This window comes from Anthonomus grandis, chromosome 16 (assembly GCF_022605725.1).
Source record: "Anthonomus grandis grandis chromosome 16, icAntGran1.3, whole genome shotgun sequence".
Classification (NCBI taxonomy): Eukaryota; Metazoa; Arthropoda; class Insecta; order Coleoptera; family Curculionidae; genus Anthonomus; species Anthonomus grandis.
Genome location: NC_065561.1, coordinates 12,571,412 through 12,589,478, shown reverse-complemented (window position 1 = coordinate 12,589,478; position 18,067 = coordinate 12,571,412). Strand labels below are relative to the sequence as shown.

Below are 18,067 nucleotides of genomic sequence, written 5' to 3'. Positions count from 1 at the left end.
TAATTTTTAAAATACCTTAACAAAACAAAATCAAATTTAAAAAAGAAAAAGCCTAATGGAACGGAAGCATTTCACGTAAAACTTTTATTAAAATAAAAATATGAAATTTTAATCCCTATGAAAGGTATTTAAGTGCAGCTACACTAGACTTTCCCATCTTGTACGTTAATGTACCATATATTCCTTAAAATGTGGTAATGTGATGAATCCATGAGCTAATAAAACTGATTACCAATTTTTATGGTGAAAACCGTGGCTAACAATTTTTTTAAAATTTCTTACATATCGATGGTTTGGTTCCAAATGTGGCTATCTTCAAAAATTGTATTTTTGAGCTATTTACATAGCCTTGTTGAAAATAAGGATTTCTAATAGTTCCAAAAGAGGCTATATCGATAAATTTAAATTTGGCGCCAAAATTGGCAATTTGAAAAGTGTCTATCTATTCTTCAAATTATTTTATGAGGTCCAAATATGTTTAAAATCACATAGCTACTTTTGGAACTGTGAAAATATATTTTTGTGAATTCCATATCTCTCCAAAATCACATAGCCTGTTTTGGAAATAATTATTTTAAGTAAAATTTTGGCGCGCTTTGCAGTTAGCTACTTGTTTGGAAATGTCAGCTCAGCTGATTTAGAACGCTTCATTTACGTTTTTTAATTAGTTTTTTTAAGCGGTCAGTTGTGTTTTGATAAGCATTGCGTTCGTTTTTTACAAATTGTACTGGTAAGTTTTTTTACTATCTTTAACTTATTGTATTGTAATATCTTATTACTGTCTTTAGTAAATTGGTCTACGGTTCTTACCGATTTTTGGTTGTGAATAAATAAAAAAAGGCCGTATTTATTTATGTTTGCCAATTCTGCAATTACAATTCATTAACTTTTAGGATAGCTTAAGTTCGTATCTAAAGTTATTCTCAGAAGTACCTACTTATGGCTGTTTCTGTAAATTATTTAGTATTTCATCAATTATTTATAGCAATACAAAACGTGTAAAAAAAAACTGTGGATGGTTTTTGCGTAAAAATCAATCGTAAATCTATCTATTTTATGAGTGTGTGTGATGGTGCTAAAGCGATTTTAGAGTTTTGTTTGTCAATATCAATTATTATTAACGTAGTAATATTATTTTTACAATAAGTAGGTACAACAGTACAACTACCCTTTCCTAAGAAATTAAAATTTTTGTTAAGAGATATAGTTTTAATTATAAAAATGTCTTTTTAGAAAATCTTAATCAGGCACCATTTTGTTCGGCCCACTCTGATTCAAATACAGTCTCTGCTGAAGAACCCGAATCCACCAGCCAATCAGTTAACGGTAAATAAAATCAGTAATAATATGAGAATTATTTATATAAATAATAGTAATATTATTCTTTAATTTTCTTTATTCTTCATTAATTATTTTATTCTATTATTAATCTTATTTATGATTTTTTAGCAGAACTTGACGAAGAACCTTTTGGTTCAGATGACTCCATTAAAGATGCAGACTATCTTCCCAGTGACCAATCAGGTAAGTTAATAAAAACAGTAATGACTCTTGGTGTTAATTATAATTTTTTTAGATGATGGTGGCTTAGACAATCACGTAGTACTTAGAAATACTAATCAAATACCAAAAGATTCGTCAGTTGAACCAAAAAGAATTCGGGGTTTCCATATATAAACTCAAAAGGAAATCAAGTTCCAGGCATAGGTTCTTAGGTGAACCATGCAACAATTCTTGCAGGTAGGAATAAGAATGACACTAAACGTAGATCATATTTTTTTTTCCAATTTAGGATTAAATGCAAAACTCGTATTAGCCAGGAAGAAAGGATTAATATTTTTACATCATTTTTGAATCTTGCAAATGTTGATAGGCAATGAGATTTCCTAAATAACTTGGTAGAGGTTATCGATTGTAAAAGAAGAACTACTGGCACTAACAACTTAAGAAGATCCAAATCTATGAAATTTTATCTGTGCATTAAGGATTCTAGAATGAATGTATGTAGAATAATGCTACTTAATACCCTTGGTGTTAAAAAGGGATTTCTGAGTTTTGCCATTAAAAAACGTGTCCCAAATAGTAACACCACAGAAAAAGATAAGAGAGGCGGTTATGGTACCTCTAAAATATCAGAAGATGCAGTAAATTTTTTAAAACAACATATTCAGAAATTTCCTAATACAGTCTCTTCTCATTACTGCAGAAAAGACTCAAAAAAATGTACTTGGATCAAAAACTGAACTTAAAGCAGATGCACAGGTTATTCCAAGAAGATTGTGCCAAAGAAAATATGGAATGCTTAAAGGAGTCATTCTATCGCCATATTTTTAATTATCATTTTAATCTATCATTCCATAAGCCTCGAAAGGATCAATGTCCGACATGTACAGTGTATGAATCTGCTAACACGGAAATCAAAGTAAATTTGCTGCAAAACTATGAAGATCACATTAAAAATAAAGAAAGAGCCAGACAGGAACAAAATTTGGATAAGGATGCAGCAAAGGAAAATCCTATAAAGAAATACATTCCGCCAACTTTGATTTGCAACAAGTATTGTATGTGCCAACAGATCCCACTAACCCCATTCTTTTTTACAAGACGAAGTTAGCCACATACAATTTCCCTTTTTTTAACTGTGGAGATAATTCTGGAAAATGTTATGGTTCACGTGGCCCATGCGAAATAGCATCTTGTTTATTCCACCACCTCAAAAGTCTTTCTACATCCATTCAAAATGTAAGGCTCTTTAGTGGCACATGTGGAGGCCAAAATAAAAATCAATTTGTTGCCGCTATGTTTATTTATGCCGTACAAGTTTTACCGATAGAGGTCATTGACCAAAAATTCCTGGTTTCAGGACACAGCCAAATGAAATGCGATTCAATGCACGCAAGAATTGAAATTGCATCCAAAAATGTCCCAGTTTATTTGCGGCATGAATGGGTAACAATTGCTCGGAATGCAAAAAAAATGACCCTAAGTACGAAGTTTTTCAAAAAAAAGACATAGCTTTTGTTGACTGGAAAACCCTGGCAAAGCTAATTATGATCAACCGAAACAAGGATCAAGATGGGAATGTGGTTAAGGCATCATATTAAGTGGATTAGGTATGAAAAGGCATTCCCTTTTACAATGAAAATTAAAACAGATTTTGATGAAGATTTTCGCAGTATAATGATTCTTCCACACAGAGAAAGACGAGTGACAGTTGCTTCCATGGAAAAATGTCTCAAACCCTTACACGAGAAAAAGAGGAAAATTTCAGCATTAAAGCTGAAACATTTTATTTTTTTATTTTTATTTTATTTATTTATTTATAACATCATATTATAGTTACACAGTTATAATAAGTTATTACAATATCAAAATTATGCAGTTATATTCCCCTAGATGCAAGCATCTGTATGGAAAGTAATAAATGAACAGTGTACAATAAACATTTTTCTTCTGTTCAACTTATTTAAAGAAAAAATATATACATTAATATGAGCTCCTAAGTATATTTATAAAATAATAACAGTGAGGTAATAAAGTACCTAAACAATTTAACAAGGGAAGGCATCTACTAATATTAGGATACAACAGACTTAAACTTATTAAGATTGTTTACAATATATTCCTTCACTATTTTTGAAAATTTTTTATTTTTGATGTTTCTAATATGTTTAGGTAATAAATTGTACAGTTTTGGTCCTATAAATTTAATGGATCTCTTTCCGAACTCACTATAGCATACAGGAAGAATTAGTTGATTATCTTCATTAGATCTAGTGTTTTGGTTATGGTTTATTGGATATCTAATATTTTCACGATTGTGTATGAAGCAACAAACAGTAATACAGAATAAAGTTCTTATGTTTATATAGGTTTCATTATAAATTTCTTTAGTAGGGTATAAGAATGGTTTTTTAAGGATTATTTTTAATATTTTATTCTGCATTATCTGAAGAGGATTTAAAGAATTGTAATGCATACTGCCCCAGAGTAATATTCCATATCTTAGCATTGATTCCACTAAACTTTGGTATATAATTATAAGCATATTTCTGTCTAAAATATTTCTAATAGTGTAAAATTTGTAGACTAGGAAATTAATTTTTTTTGTTAAATGTGCAGTATGTAAGTCCCATTTCATGTTACTATCAATGATAATTCCCAAATACTTTACATTTGATGCTTCCTGTATTTTATCTGGTAGATTTTGAATATCTAAGTGTGTGAACAATGGTCGATTTATTTTAGTCTTTGAGAATGCAATATAGTTGGTTTTTTGGACATTTAATGTTAATTTGTATATATCAAGCCATTTTTTTACAAGCATAATTCCAGTTTGAGCACATTTTTTTACTTCCTCCCACGTATCTCCGTCAAAAGCAACAACAGTATCATCTGCGTATGAAATAATTATACCGTTTATGTTTAAAGTTGTAAGTGAGTTGATGTACAGAATAAACAACAGGGGTCCCAGAACGGTCCCCTGTGGAATCCCAATTCTCACTGTACATGGGTCACTTAAAGTGTCATCTATTTTAACGTACTGTTGCCGCTCCACAAGATAGTTCGCAAAGACCTGTAACACGGGACCCCTCACCCCGTTTTTCTCGAGGACATCAAGAAGCTGTTTGTGGGGCTTTATTTAAAAGAAATTTGCAATTCTGGAAGTGTCCCGATGATGATGTAAGTGTTTGCTAGTGACGAAACCATTGATGAGGATGAAACGGTGGTTCCAGATGTAAATGACCCTGAGGGCGAAGACTTTTTCTTACAATAATGTTATTAATAATTATTTTTATCTTTCATTATGTTTAGAATTAGTTCTTTAAGTTTATAGCTTTTCGCATCACTACAACTTTGAGAAAGTATTATGTGCCAAATATAGCTATCTGCATTTTTCCTGTTTAAATTAGTTATTATTTATGTTTTTCGAAAATCTGGGTCATTATAAGAATTTTTTTTTTATTTTATTCAAATAAAAAAAATATATATAAAAAGATGAGTTTTATTAAAATGTGTTTTTTTATAGATTTGATTTGATACAGCCTATTAAACATTATTATGTGTCTCCTAAATATAAAGCATTTTGTAGATAGCTACATATGGAAACACACCATCGATATATGTTTCAGTACGTTACCATACTCGCATATATCGGAATGGTTTACCTTTCCCGATACCGAGACCTTAATTCTGCTTTAAAGGATGGTTCTTAGATGGCGCTACAATTACTCATTTTGAAAGACGTAAAGGGATGAATATTCTCCAGACATAAAGAAAAGGTATTACTCAGTACTGTTCCCTCAGGTTGCTCATAAAATTATTACGTGGGAAAACATCCTGTTAGATGCAAATTTTGAAATAATATAAGTTTATTCAAAACCACTACTTCTCAATAACATCCTAAGAAACTCTAACAATAGGATATGTTTTATTATTCTATTATAAGTACTTGGAAAAAAGGCTTTTTTGGTGATGCCATAAAGCTATTTTTATTTAAAATCCCGATAGTAAAACGATCTTTACAGCGCGAATAAACCAGCTGTCATCATTCGGTAATCATTTCATCCATCGCCTAGACCCGAAGGTGCGACAAGGATGAGGCGAGCGGCGGACACACCTCGCGACATCTCGGGACACATGTAGAAAGTTGGCGAATGTTCCGGAACGGTGCGGTGGTCTACCTTTGGAAATTGTAGCATTGTAGGAAATAAATATAGTAGTTGTACAGTAAATGTGGTATAAATAAATAAAGTTCTAGTAGCATTTAGGCATGTTGTTTAGTGTCTACGTGTGTTATAATTTAGTTGACTATTTCTGTGTGTCAAGTATTTTAATTCATCCCTAACAGTAAAAACGCTACAATGTTAATCTATTCATAATTAACTGATATTATCGTCTAATTCAATAAATAACTCTAGACTTGAAATCAAGGATATATTCGCCGCTAGACATAATTTATGACACCTGTGAAAAAAGCTACCTTTTCCCTGTCACAACTATGATATCGTCTGCTATTTACATTGTTTGTCAGGTTCTTTGATAAGTTCATGAGGATTCTTTGACAAGTGATCAACAAAATTCTGTCTACCTTTATACAAACCTGGTCTAAAGATTTCAGACATTCTTTTTAATTATCATTTCTGAGAAAAGATCTAGTTGATCATTTAGGACCCCATAGAGTAGAAAGCATCTTTTTTTATGGTGTTATGTTCAATAGCGTATGCCACCACACAATACTGTTTCAGCATGATATTAAATCATGAATTTCAAGAATCTCCTTATTCAATTACTGGCTCAATTATTGGTAATACATAAATTACCAAATACTGCACATGAGTATTGCCAAAATAAATCTATTTTAAATTAATTGAGCAAAATCTTGAATCGATATTTCTATCATGCCTATACTCCAAAATACGTGTAAAATTAAATGTTAAATGCAAGTAGATTACTAGCCGTCAAGTCAACATTAACGTTTTAAAAATCAGTCCAAGGATTTTACAAATTTTTACGATGTTCGTAAGAATGATTTGATGGCGCCGTTAAATCTGCGTAAGAACTTACTAAAATACTGACGAAAAGATTCAGGAAAATTGAGTTTGAATAATCTAATACACGGGTCTAAATGATCACTCAATATGAGCTGTTTGGTGATTTTCCACAATGCAAGTTAATTTCATTTATTCAGACAATCACCTGGACAAAGAACCGTCAAATATAATATGAAGGGGTATATTATGGTTAAACTTTGCGCTGTTACCGAAATAAGGATATAAAATATTCATAAGCTGTAAGTGAAGGGGACAATATAATAGTTATTAGCTTAGAATTTTTAGTTTTCATTAAAAGTAAATTTTTCATTTAGTTTTCATAAGTAAAATATTTCATTTAAAACATGAATATAGACAATACCTGACATTTAGTCTGCACTATTATTAACTTCTTTATTCTTGAAGATAGGAAAATGGTTAAATCAGCAAAGTGAATTGAACAATGAATAATTTCAAAGCTACTATCCAGTACTTTTAAAACTGGGATCCAAAAAAACCTTGACGATATGCGATCGTTGTAATAAATATTGAAATATATAGAAATGTTCGAGATGACACACTATAGCCTTACGAGCATACTTTTTTTTTCATGCAATGTTAGGAAACAAGACATATTTCCGCTCCAGCTGTTTTTTTTCAACTAAAATAATTTACATCAATTCAAAATGTCACAATAATAAGTGTGGTAAACAATATATAAGATATATGTGATGCGTTTTATTGTAATTTTTCTTCAATTATTATATATTCTAGTTATTAATTTATGTATAGATATATAACGTAAATGGAAGTATGCTTTTGCAAATATAAAAAATAAGAAATAAAATGGCAAGCATAAAAGTGTTTTGGCGGCTGAATTTTGTATTTGAAAATTAATTTTTTTCTTGTGAACGTGACTATATTATAATCCTTTATTAGAGTTAAAAAGTTTGTAGACCAATTATATGATTTTTTTAACTCTTTCTGTATCTTTTGTGTAACATTAACATTACCAGACTCCATATTTTGGTAGAAAAACTCCGACTAATTATCTCATTTTCTCCCAAAATCCAACTAAATATTTGGTCGAATGTTCGCAATTATTTGGGGTCGTAACATATAAAAACCATTAGGGTTTCGTAAAATCCTAATAATCGTATTACATGAAGGTCTATAAGTGGACATACAACTCGTGTAAAAATAGAGAGGACAGAGCAGACTGGCTTACTGAATTATTCATTGATCACACAGTAAAATTTAAATAAAATAAAATTGTGAATCGGAACAAATTTAATAAGAAATTAGTAATTATTTAGATAAAATCATTTTTAACTAAGACTCATTATATTATTATAAAAATTAATTGAAAATAGGATTTTAAAATTTGATTCTACTACAGCAAGATACATCTGCAGAAGAAGTATACAAAGAATATACAATCGAATTATTTTAAATTTTTCAATAAAGTATGGTCTTCTGACTCACCAGGTTTAAACACCATAGAGAGTACCTACAGTATCGTGCATAAATATAGCAACAAGCGATGTTTTCAAAAATATTATTTGCTCCTTTATTTATTCCATATTATTTCTTTACTTTTAAGTACACGCCTCTGTATTATTTATAAATATACCGAGATATCATAAGAATGCCAATGCAGAGTAAGGAACTTCATGTTTGTTTATTTAGACAATGTGCATAAATATAGCAACATTCTTGTTTCGCATTTATTTTATCAGTTAAATATCGATTTACCTGCTGTAAAGTTGTTATTTTTGAATCTCAGAATTAACTTAAAATGGGTCGCTCAAAAACCGTCTCTGGTGATGTAAGAAAAATTATTGTGGAGCATTACGAAAATGGTGTTAGGCAGAGTGACATTGCAAGAAGTTTACGGCTTCACAGGTCAATCGTATCCAGAGTTTGCAAAAAATTTCACATTACTGGAACAGCTGCACCGGCGTCCATTCCTGGTAGACCCAGAAAAACAAATTTGGGGATGGATAGGCAGCTGCTACGAATTTTCAAAAAAAATCCTTTTTTGTCTTCTTCCCAAATTTTGGCAAAATTAAAATAGGGTGGAGGAGTAAACCTCAGTTCCAGTACCGTAAGGAGAAGATTACTTGATGCCAACTTACCTGCTCGTCGCCCCGCCAAAAAACCGTTACTCTCAAAGAAGAACGTCAAGGCTCGCTTTCACTTTGCCCAATCTCATGTCCACTGGTCTGTAGCTGATTGGAGGAAAGTCGTATTTAGTGATGAATCTAAATATAATTTATTCAGGACTGATGGAATGATGTACGTCAGACGCCCCAGTGAACAAAGATTAAACAAAAAGTACATTTGCCCTACAGTTAAACATGGAGGGGGAAATATTCTTGTATGAGGATGTTTCTCGGCTCGTGGCATGGGACCCATAGTAAGAATAGTGGGCAAAATGGAGCGTTTTATGTACAAAGACATTCTGCCAACACATTTAGTGCCATATATGAATGAAGTCATGCCAGTAACAGCCATATTTCAGCATGACAACGATCCAAAACATGCTTCTCAATTTGTTAAGAGGTGGCTATCCGATGAAAAAATAAATGTAATGGTCTGGCCATCTCAATCGCCAGACCTAAACCCTATAAAGAATTTATGGAATTACATTGACACCAAAATCAGGCACCTAACATGCTCTAATACAAATATTCTCTTTGAAATAGTGGAAAAGGCTTGGAAAGAAGTGAACAATGACTATATTATGAAATGAATTGAGTCCATGCCAAGACGATGTGTAGATGTTATAAAGGAGAAGGGATACTACACGAAATATTGAATTGATTTTAATTTAGTTGGGTTATATTTTTTTTAGAATCAAAATTATTTTTTGTTGCTATATTTTTGAATAATAAATTTGCATAAAACAATTTGGTGTTTTATTTATTATGATACAAAAAATATGATAATATGAAAATAAAAAAAGGCTCTAACTATTCTTGTAAATAATATATAAACCTTATTTATAAAATAGATATTAAAACATATATAACAGGAAAGTTCAATGTTGCTATCTTTTTGCACAATACTGTATATAATAATAATTTGGTAAGCAGAAAATAAAATGTTCGTTTGTTACAAAAATAATACACTGGCTTACTGACCTTAATAGATATCGTAAAACTTAAGTAAAGAAAAATGGTTAATATGGCATGGGAACACCTTTAATAAGAAATTAATAATTATTAAGATATAATCATATAATTTCAATTAAGACATCTTGCATTATTATAAAAATGAATTTAAAATAGGAGAGGATTTACAAAATTTAATTATTTTTCATATGATCTTAGATATTATATTATAGAATTATATTGTAAAATATTAGTCTTCCAAATATACTAGATCCAATATTTAAATTAGTTATACATGAAGAAACGCTCAGTTTCACAAAGAATTCGAGTGTGCATTATTTATTTAACTTATTCCTAATGTTTCCTGAATACTTATTTCAGGCAATAAGTAATAATATTCAGTACTATTAATTGGTGGTTAGTTTATTAATGATTTCCCAGATTACGTTACTGTGTCCACAGGCTTGCTTCAGCTAAAGCTGCAGCCTAACTTGGACGATGTTTTAAAGTAGTTACGTAAATTTACATAATCGTACATTTTGATTATAACAAATATTCTTGTAAAAATCAAAATGTAACAACTGAAACTGAAAATGCGATTAAAATATTTAAAAAAAAAAAAAAAAAATTTTACTGCTTTAACGAATTTAATAATTTGCGTATATGAAATCTTATTTTACCATTTATACCTACTGGTGTCTTTGATGAAATTAAAATAATGGCTAAGAAAATTTAATATAAGAGCTATTTTTAACCGCAAAATGCAGTACGATATTTATTTCCAAAAACTTAACCTTTTAATGAAAAATTATTAAAACTAAATTTTTACTTTATTTTTTTTACTTTGATAACCAAGTTGATAGTAAAGTTCACTACCGGAACGTTGGTTAAAGGTAGGATTTTTTTTATTAAATAAATTGGTTTTTCTTTCTTTCATTAAAAAAAAATTAGGTAGAATATTAAAAGAAAGAAACGAGCAAAGAGGTCGAAAAAAAACCTTCTCGCTTTCTTTCAGATAAAAGCTCCTATCTTTATAAAAAAAATCTATTTCCGCCCTTAAGAAAATTTATGTATTTAAAAATTATTGAACTAGAATGAATAAATTATAATGAAAGGTATCGTTAAAGGTTAAAGTTTATATTATTAAGGTTATAATGTATATTAGTTAATTTCTAAATTGATAATCATTTAAAATGACGTAATACCCAACAAAAAGGAACCCCATTGAAAATAGGATGTATTTAAATTAGAACAAAAATTATTGCTGTGTTACTTTTACAAAAAAAACTAAAACCATCATTTAAAACTACTACTGTCAGTACGTCACCTGGATAAATTATTAAAAATATATATGTAATGGACTGGATATATTTAATCCTAGATAAGTTGGAAAAATAATACTCGCTAATGATGACATTAAAAGTTATGGAATTTAATTTAGAATTTAATTTAATTATATTAGTAATTGATGTGATAAGTATCATTCTGATGTTAAGTTTCTATCTATAAGAGTTTAATTCAATGTAACTATTTATTATTTTGTTATTTTAGATTTTATTTGCTATATTTATTGTCTTTTTTCTCGTTTATAAGTGTGTGTGTCTAACTTTGGTGGTACTACAATTAGGAAAATCAGTTGTTCAAGAAAAATAATCAGTAATTATTATTAAATTTCAACTGTACAAACACTTTTATTTCTGTTGTCTTAAGCTTTTTTTCTGTTGCCCTGAAGATGCAAATATATTTTGGGAAAGGTCAGCAAGTTTAAATAGTTTGTGTTGTAATATGTTTATTATTGTGTTGTGTTAACAATCTTATATATTCCTGTCTAAGCCTTTACATGTTACACTTTAGGTTCAATTTATTAACTTTATATTTCTTTTATTTTGCCAGCGACTTCCCAGATAACACGAAACAACAACTAAAAAAATTAACTTAAGATATTACTTAAAAACACCTTATTCTGGAGATTAATATAAAAAGAAATAAACTTAAAATAAAAAAGTAGCGCCAGCGTAGCAAATGACGTTGTTTACCTCTGGACCATTCTCATAACGAATTACTCTCTACGAATCTAATGGCGCCCCTCCTCATTTTCGAGTTAATAGAAGAAGATTCTTAAATACAACTTCGTTGGATTGTCAGAAAAAGTGAAGTTGAATGGCCAGCAAAAAGCCCTGATCTTAAACCCCTAGACTACTTTCTCGAGGGGCATTTAAAAAATAAAGATTATGCGAGAATGCCGGAAAATATTAACGGATTACAAGACAACTAAAGCAGAATGTGAATTGATAACTCCCGATATGTTGTTAAACCATTGCATCTTTTAATCTGTTGAACTTAAAAGTATAGCATAAAATTGTGTGTAGAATCGGAAAACGCATAAAAAAATATACCATTCCATTTAAAAAAAGGTAACTTTGGTCTCTGCTACTGTTATGATGCCTCCCATATGCAAAGTTATCTTCCTAATGTAGACCTGAAATTTTAATTTGGGACACTTTTTGATTAAAGGCATTATTAACAGAGTCCGGCAATGTGGAAAATGTTGGTTAGTATTTTCTGTTTTAAGTGTCTTTATTTATGTTATATCATAGAGCAACTAAACTAACTGCATGTCAATAATTTATTTGTTATTTTTTAGATACACATATACAATGTAGCCTAATCAATGCTAGTGTAGCTATATTATAATACCAATCTCAATGGGAATTCAATGAAATTCAAAAAGTGAATGAATAGTTGAATAAAAAACCTAAATATTTTGCAATTGTCCTAACTAAGATTCCTGCTTTCTGAAATTTGAAAACTTCATTATAAAGATTTGGTAAGTATCTATTTATAGAAATAATTATAAGGAAAACGCCATATTATTCCTTATAATTTTTTTTCAAAAATTATGAATTTACTGAATAATTTTCAATTTTTATTTTAGATACCAAATCGAGCATTTCAACAAACAAAAGGATAACCGACTTTAAAATACAAGGCTTGCTAAGACTTCAGTAACACAGAAAAAATTATAGAAAAATGACACAAATCAGAATGTCAGTAAACAAATCTTTAATAATTAATTATTAACAATAATTGGATAGTCAATTTTAAAATGATATTTTGTGTTTTGATTATTATATTTACATTTGTTTTGTTCCTAATATTTCCTTTTAGTAAATTTCAAAAGGGTAATAATTTAAAGAATTTTATTGCCTTTTGGTTACTTTATATACAGGGTGGTCCAGTTTAAACGTCATTAATTTTAGTACGTGATAAAGAATTTAAAAAGAAATGGACTTTCACTATAAAATTTTTCTCAGAAATGTTTAATAACAAAGATACAGGGTGTTAAAGTTAAGAATAAATATTTGTTTATTTATCATAACTCGTAAACTATCACTCAATTTTAATTAAATTTCGCATGCAGCTTATTGTAGTAAATTGCGAAATACTGATAAAGCCAATTTTTAAAAAAATTGCCAGTGGCTTAACATACGGAGGGCTTTGGTCCTTTGTTGCCTCAAATCTGCGAGGTGATAAAATATGTTTTTATAAGAAGTTAACTGTTAAATTCTCCCTTGAGTTTGGAAAAAAGTTACTCCTGCAAAATTTCGATTTAAGGCACTGTTTTTAAAATATCTTAATTTAATTGTTTAGAAATACCTGCTAAAATGTTGCAAAAATTTATAAAAAAAAAGGAATCGGGCTTGGATTTGTATAAAGGCTGAATATAAAAGATGATCAAAAGTTACCTTAAGACATTATTTCATTTCGGTTCTGAATAATTAAACTAAGATATTTTAAAAACAGCGCCTTACATCATAATTTTGCAGGAGTAATTTTTTTTCCAAATCAAAGGAAGAATCTAAAAACTGGCAATTTTTTTAAAAATTGGTTATATCAGTAACTGACAATTCACTACAATAACCTGCATGCGAAATTTAATTAAAATTGAGCTGGTAGTTTAAAAGTTATGATAAATAAACAAATAATTATTCTTAACTTTAACACCCTGTATCTCTGTTATTAAACATTTCTGAGAAAAATGTTATAATGAAAGTCTATATCTTTTTAAATTCTCTTTCATGTATTAAAATTAATGACGTTTAAACTGGAGGGTGGTCCAGTATATACAGAACTTTTTTACTTGATTTCATCTAAATTTCGTGGCAATACAAAAAACATACTGTATATTTATATTTATTATAAAAGTACGAATGAAATATGTTTTTGATCATTTAACTTGATCTTGATTTGTATTTTAACAAGATCTAAAACAAGAATGTTACTATTGTTTTGATGATAAATTTGTGGTATAATATGTCCCCAATAAATATATCACGTACTAGAAACATACATAGGAAATTCTGTCGAAAAAAAATGCCGCAGAAACATCTCAAATAGAATGTCATAGAAATGTTAAAAAAGATGGCATGGTCGCTGCCAGAAACATTTCTGGTACATCTGTGGGAAAATACGGTCAGTGCTGGGATGTTTCTATTGTTGCAAGAGCATGTTTCTGTATTATTAATGTTTATTTGAAGTATTATTTATCACAGATTTTCATCTTAGAATTATTGCTTAATAGAAACTTCTCTGAATGTAATACTAGATGGCTTATTAAAAATGCAAAAATACCCCGTTCTATTTGTTTATACTTTTTTTTTTAATTTACATGGGTTTGCAATGTTCGGAACAAAAAGTAAATAAAAAAAATCGGATTTAAAACAAAATGTAAAAAAGAGAGTTTTCATTTTCATTTTAGGTTAGAGCTAAAAAAGCATTAAATATATATTTAACTTTTTTGACCTTAGGATTAAAATAATTAATACCAGCTAAATAAAACACATATCTGTACCCCAGAGCCAGACTATGTTAAATCCAAATTAACAAAAATCAACCTTAATATGTTATATCAAATAACATTATGCCCCGCATCTTTTGATATTTTTAGATTTAACATATCTTAAAAATTACTGTAAATAGCCAATTTAAAAAAATGTTAAGTCCTCATAGCGCACAAACCCAAACAATGCTAAGTCGCATTAACCTTATTTGGCTTGGGATTTCGTATTTAGTCTAATGTATTAAGTCCGTAAATAAACATTTTTTTCGGGAGTGCTAAAAATTATTGTTTGATTAAAACTGTTTTAAGGGTGTATTTTTTGAGGAAGGTATTTTTTTATCTCATCGACACCGTCAACTTCGACGACCCCGTGGTCTTCTAGGACCGCTAAAATATTAGGTAAGGTGATACCTGATGAAGTACCTGGAAAGGATGAAAATCACCAAGGTCTAAACAGAATAAGAAAATCAGGTACGTAAAAAATACTTGTTACTATAGAAGGCACCTATTATTTTAACAAACTAAATAACGTATTGTCCCAATTAATAGTTTTTTTTTGCATTAATTAAGTCATAGAATAGACTTAATATAGTTTACCCCTATTAAATAGCATAATAATTAGGACTTAACATATGGTGTTAAATTAAAAAAAAAGTGATAGGTATTTTAGAAAAGAAATATTATTTTTTCAGAATTTGTCGAAGGTAAAAAAGATGATCCTCCTAGTGGGTGTAAACCTGAATATCCAGAGAACCTTCAAATGAACTTAGAGATAGGATTCAATAAAATGGAAACACCTGGTAAGTTTGTAAAGCACTTAAATTTTATAAACTATCTAGCTTAAATAATTTTGACTAATATTTCATAACATTTTATCCAATCAATCCAATAATTTCATCCTATTTATTATAAATGTATGTTTTTGTTTGTCAGAAAACACCAGTCGTGAAAACGGGGATTCCCAAATAGGATGTGTACTTCCATCGCAATCAGCATTTAGTTTAAGCGCAGATTCGAATAATTCAGAAGGGAGATTAAAAAAACATGTAACGAGGAGCATCAATCGCATAGAACTCCAGACCGAGAATTATTAGATTTTGACAGTGATGACGATGTGGCGGATCCTAAGTATTCATCATCAGAATTAGAAGATGAAGCTGAGCAAGATAAAGACGAAGGTGCATCTAATGCTGAACTAGATCAATGCGAAGTACAAGCTAAAATACTAACCCGAAAAAGAAGACGAGATCCAAAAATTTGGAAAAAAAAATGTAACAAAAAGGAATCGGTATTCATGATTAGAATGCAAAACGGACAGTGGCAATCAATTATGAAATCGAAATCTCTTAAGGAACCATGTGGTGATACTTGCAAACTCTTATGTAGAAATACAATTTCTCAGGAGCGTCGCCAAATTATTCATAAGTATTTCTGGAGCCCATCAAAAATAATAAATGTAAGAAGGCAATACATAGCATCCAACGTTTCTCAAATACCAATAAAAAGACGTAGGGAACTGGTCAAAGACGGGCAAAAAGAAATTTTACTAATAACTATAGTTTTGAAACAGGCGGAGTAAAAGAAAAGGTTTGCAAAAAGTTTTTTTTTTAAATACACTGAGCATCTCTCAGCAAACAGTGGATACTGCAATTAAAAAGAAAAAGGATGGAGGCATTGTAACACCTGATAAAAGAAGAAAACACTTACCTGTCAGCAAAATCTCAGAGGAGGTTCGAAACGCTGTTCGAGCCCATATTTCGAAATTTCCAGCTTACGAGTCACACTATTTCCGCCAAAAAACAAAAAAGAAATATCTCGGCAATCATTTGAATATAAGTAGGATGTATAATCTTTATTTAGAAGAATTTTAAGAGAATGGTCTTGGAGCCGAAAACATTGCAAAGGAGTGGTTATATTCAGAGATATTTAACTATGAATATAACTACTCCTTTAAGAGTCCTGACAATGTGACCTATGCGATGAGCTTCAGCTTAATATCCGTGAAGCGGAATCTCTTAAATTACGTCAAAGCGCGCAAACTGACTATGATAAGCATATTGCAGATACCAACTATAGATATAAGCTTAAATCTGAAGATAAAAAAGTCGAGGGAAAATTTACGAGAAACAAAAGTTATAATGATTGATCTCCAGAAAATATGTCTACCAACACCAGATCTACATAAATCCCAAAGCTTCTATTCTCTTAAGCTGTGGACATATAACTTAACAATACAAGATGTGACAGATAAAAAAAGTTTTTGCATGATGTGGGATGAGAGCGTAGCTGGTCGCGGAGGAAATGAAGTAGCTTCATGCTTAATAAAATGGGTAGAGACATATGTTTCAGATGAGATAACAATTTGGTCCGATAACTGTCCCAGCCAAAACAGAAACATTTTAATGGTTATGTCATATTTTTACATCCTTCAGATTAAACCAAACATAAATACCATTAATCGTAAGTTTCTAGCGAGTGGACGCACTCATTTGGAGGCTGATGTTCATTCTGTGATCGAGCGTGAAAGAAAAAAACTAGTCAAGATGGAAACCTCTGACTTTAAGGAGTTTAAGCAACTTTTTAATAGCTCGACGGCACCATATATTCAGCAGAAAAAGGATAACTTAGGAAAAGACTTTTTAATATCGCATGCGGTTCATATGCAAGCTAGAAAAGATAACCCTGGGATTTTACTATAAAGCAGACTTTGAAAAAGAGTTTATGGAAGTTGACTTTAACAGAAGGACCAGACGAACTAATTGCATGCCCATATTGATTGCCCCCATTAGGGCAGGGCCTAAACCGCACTTTCAGCCAAAAAGTACAACCATTTGCAAAAACTTTTAAAATGGGTACCAAAAAGATTCTATGATTATTATAAGAATTTAGAATATGGCAAAAACTAAGAAAGTGAATAAAAATCTAAATATTTCTAATACTATAAAATTTTTGTATGTAACCCAACTTTTCTTAATTACAATTATTTGAATATTTAAATAAATATTTGTAGTTTTTTTTTTGAATAAATTGTGCATTAACGATAAGTGGACCTAACACGTTTTAAAAATATATTAAGTCCCTTCTTTGGGACTTAAAATATAAATTAAATCCAAAAAAAATTAAAATTATCCGAAGAAGACTATGTGTTAAGTCACAAAAACAATAGGTAAATGCTAGAATCGCTTTTCTACTCTTTATTCTTATCCTTAAAGTAAATTTAAATATTTAATAAAAAAATAAATTTAAAAAAATGGTTTTTTGTAATTTAAAATTTTGTAAAATATTTGGAATAAAATTACTCTATTGAAAAATGCACATTTTGGACTTAACATAATCTGGCTCTGGGGTACAGATATGTATTTTTTTTTAAGTATGTATCCCATAAATAAGAGAAAATTTATTATTTGTCGCTTTAGCCAACTTCAGTAAAAGTTACAAATGTGCAAAAACATAAGAATAATTGATAATTTTAGAGTTTCAGGTGTCAAGAAAACAAAACCATTTGTTATTCAGTCTGGGTATGCGAAGTTTAAAATTAAGAAGACATTAACTTAAAAGTTTTTAATCACAAAAACACA

At 29.8% G+C, this 18,067-nt stretch overlaps 1 protein-coding gene across 6 annotated transcripts in view; it reads right to left on the bottom strand.

Moving 5' to 3' along the window:
* Positions 1 to 18,067, bottom strand: part of LOC126745805 (afadin) — a 465,103-nt gene that overhangs the window by 306,987 nt on the left and 140,049 nt on the right. The window lies entirely within an intron of this gene.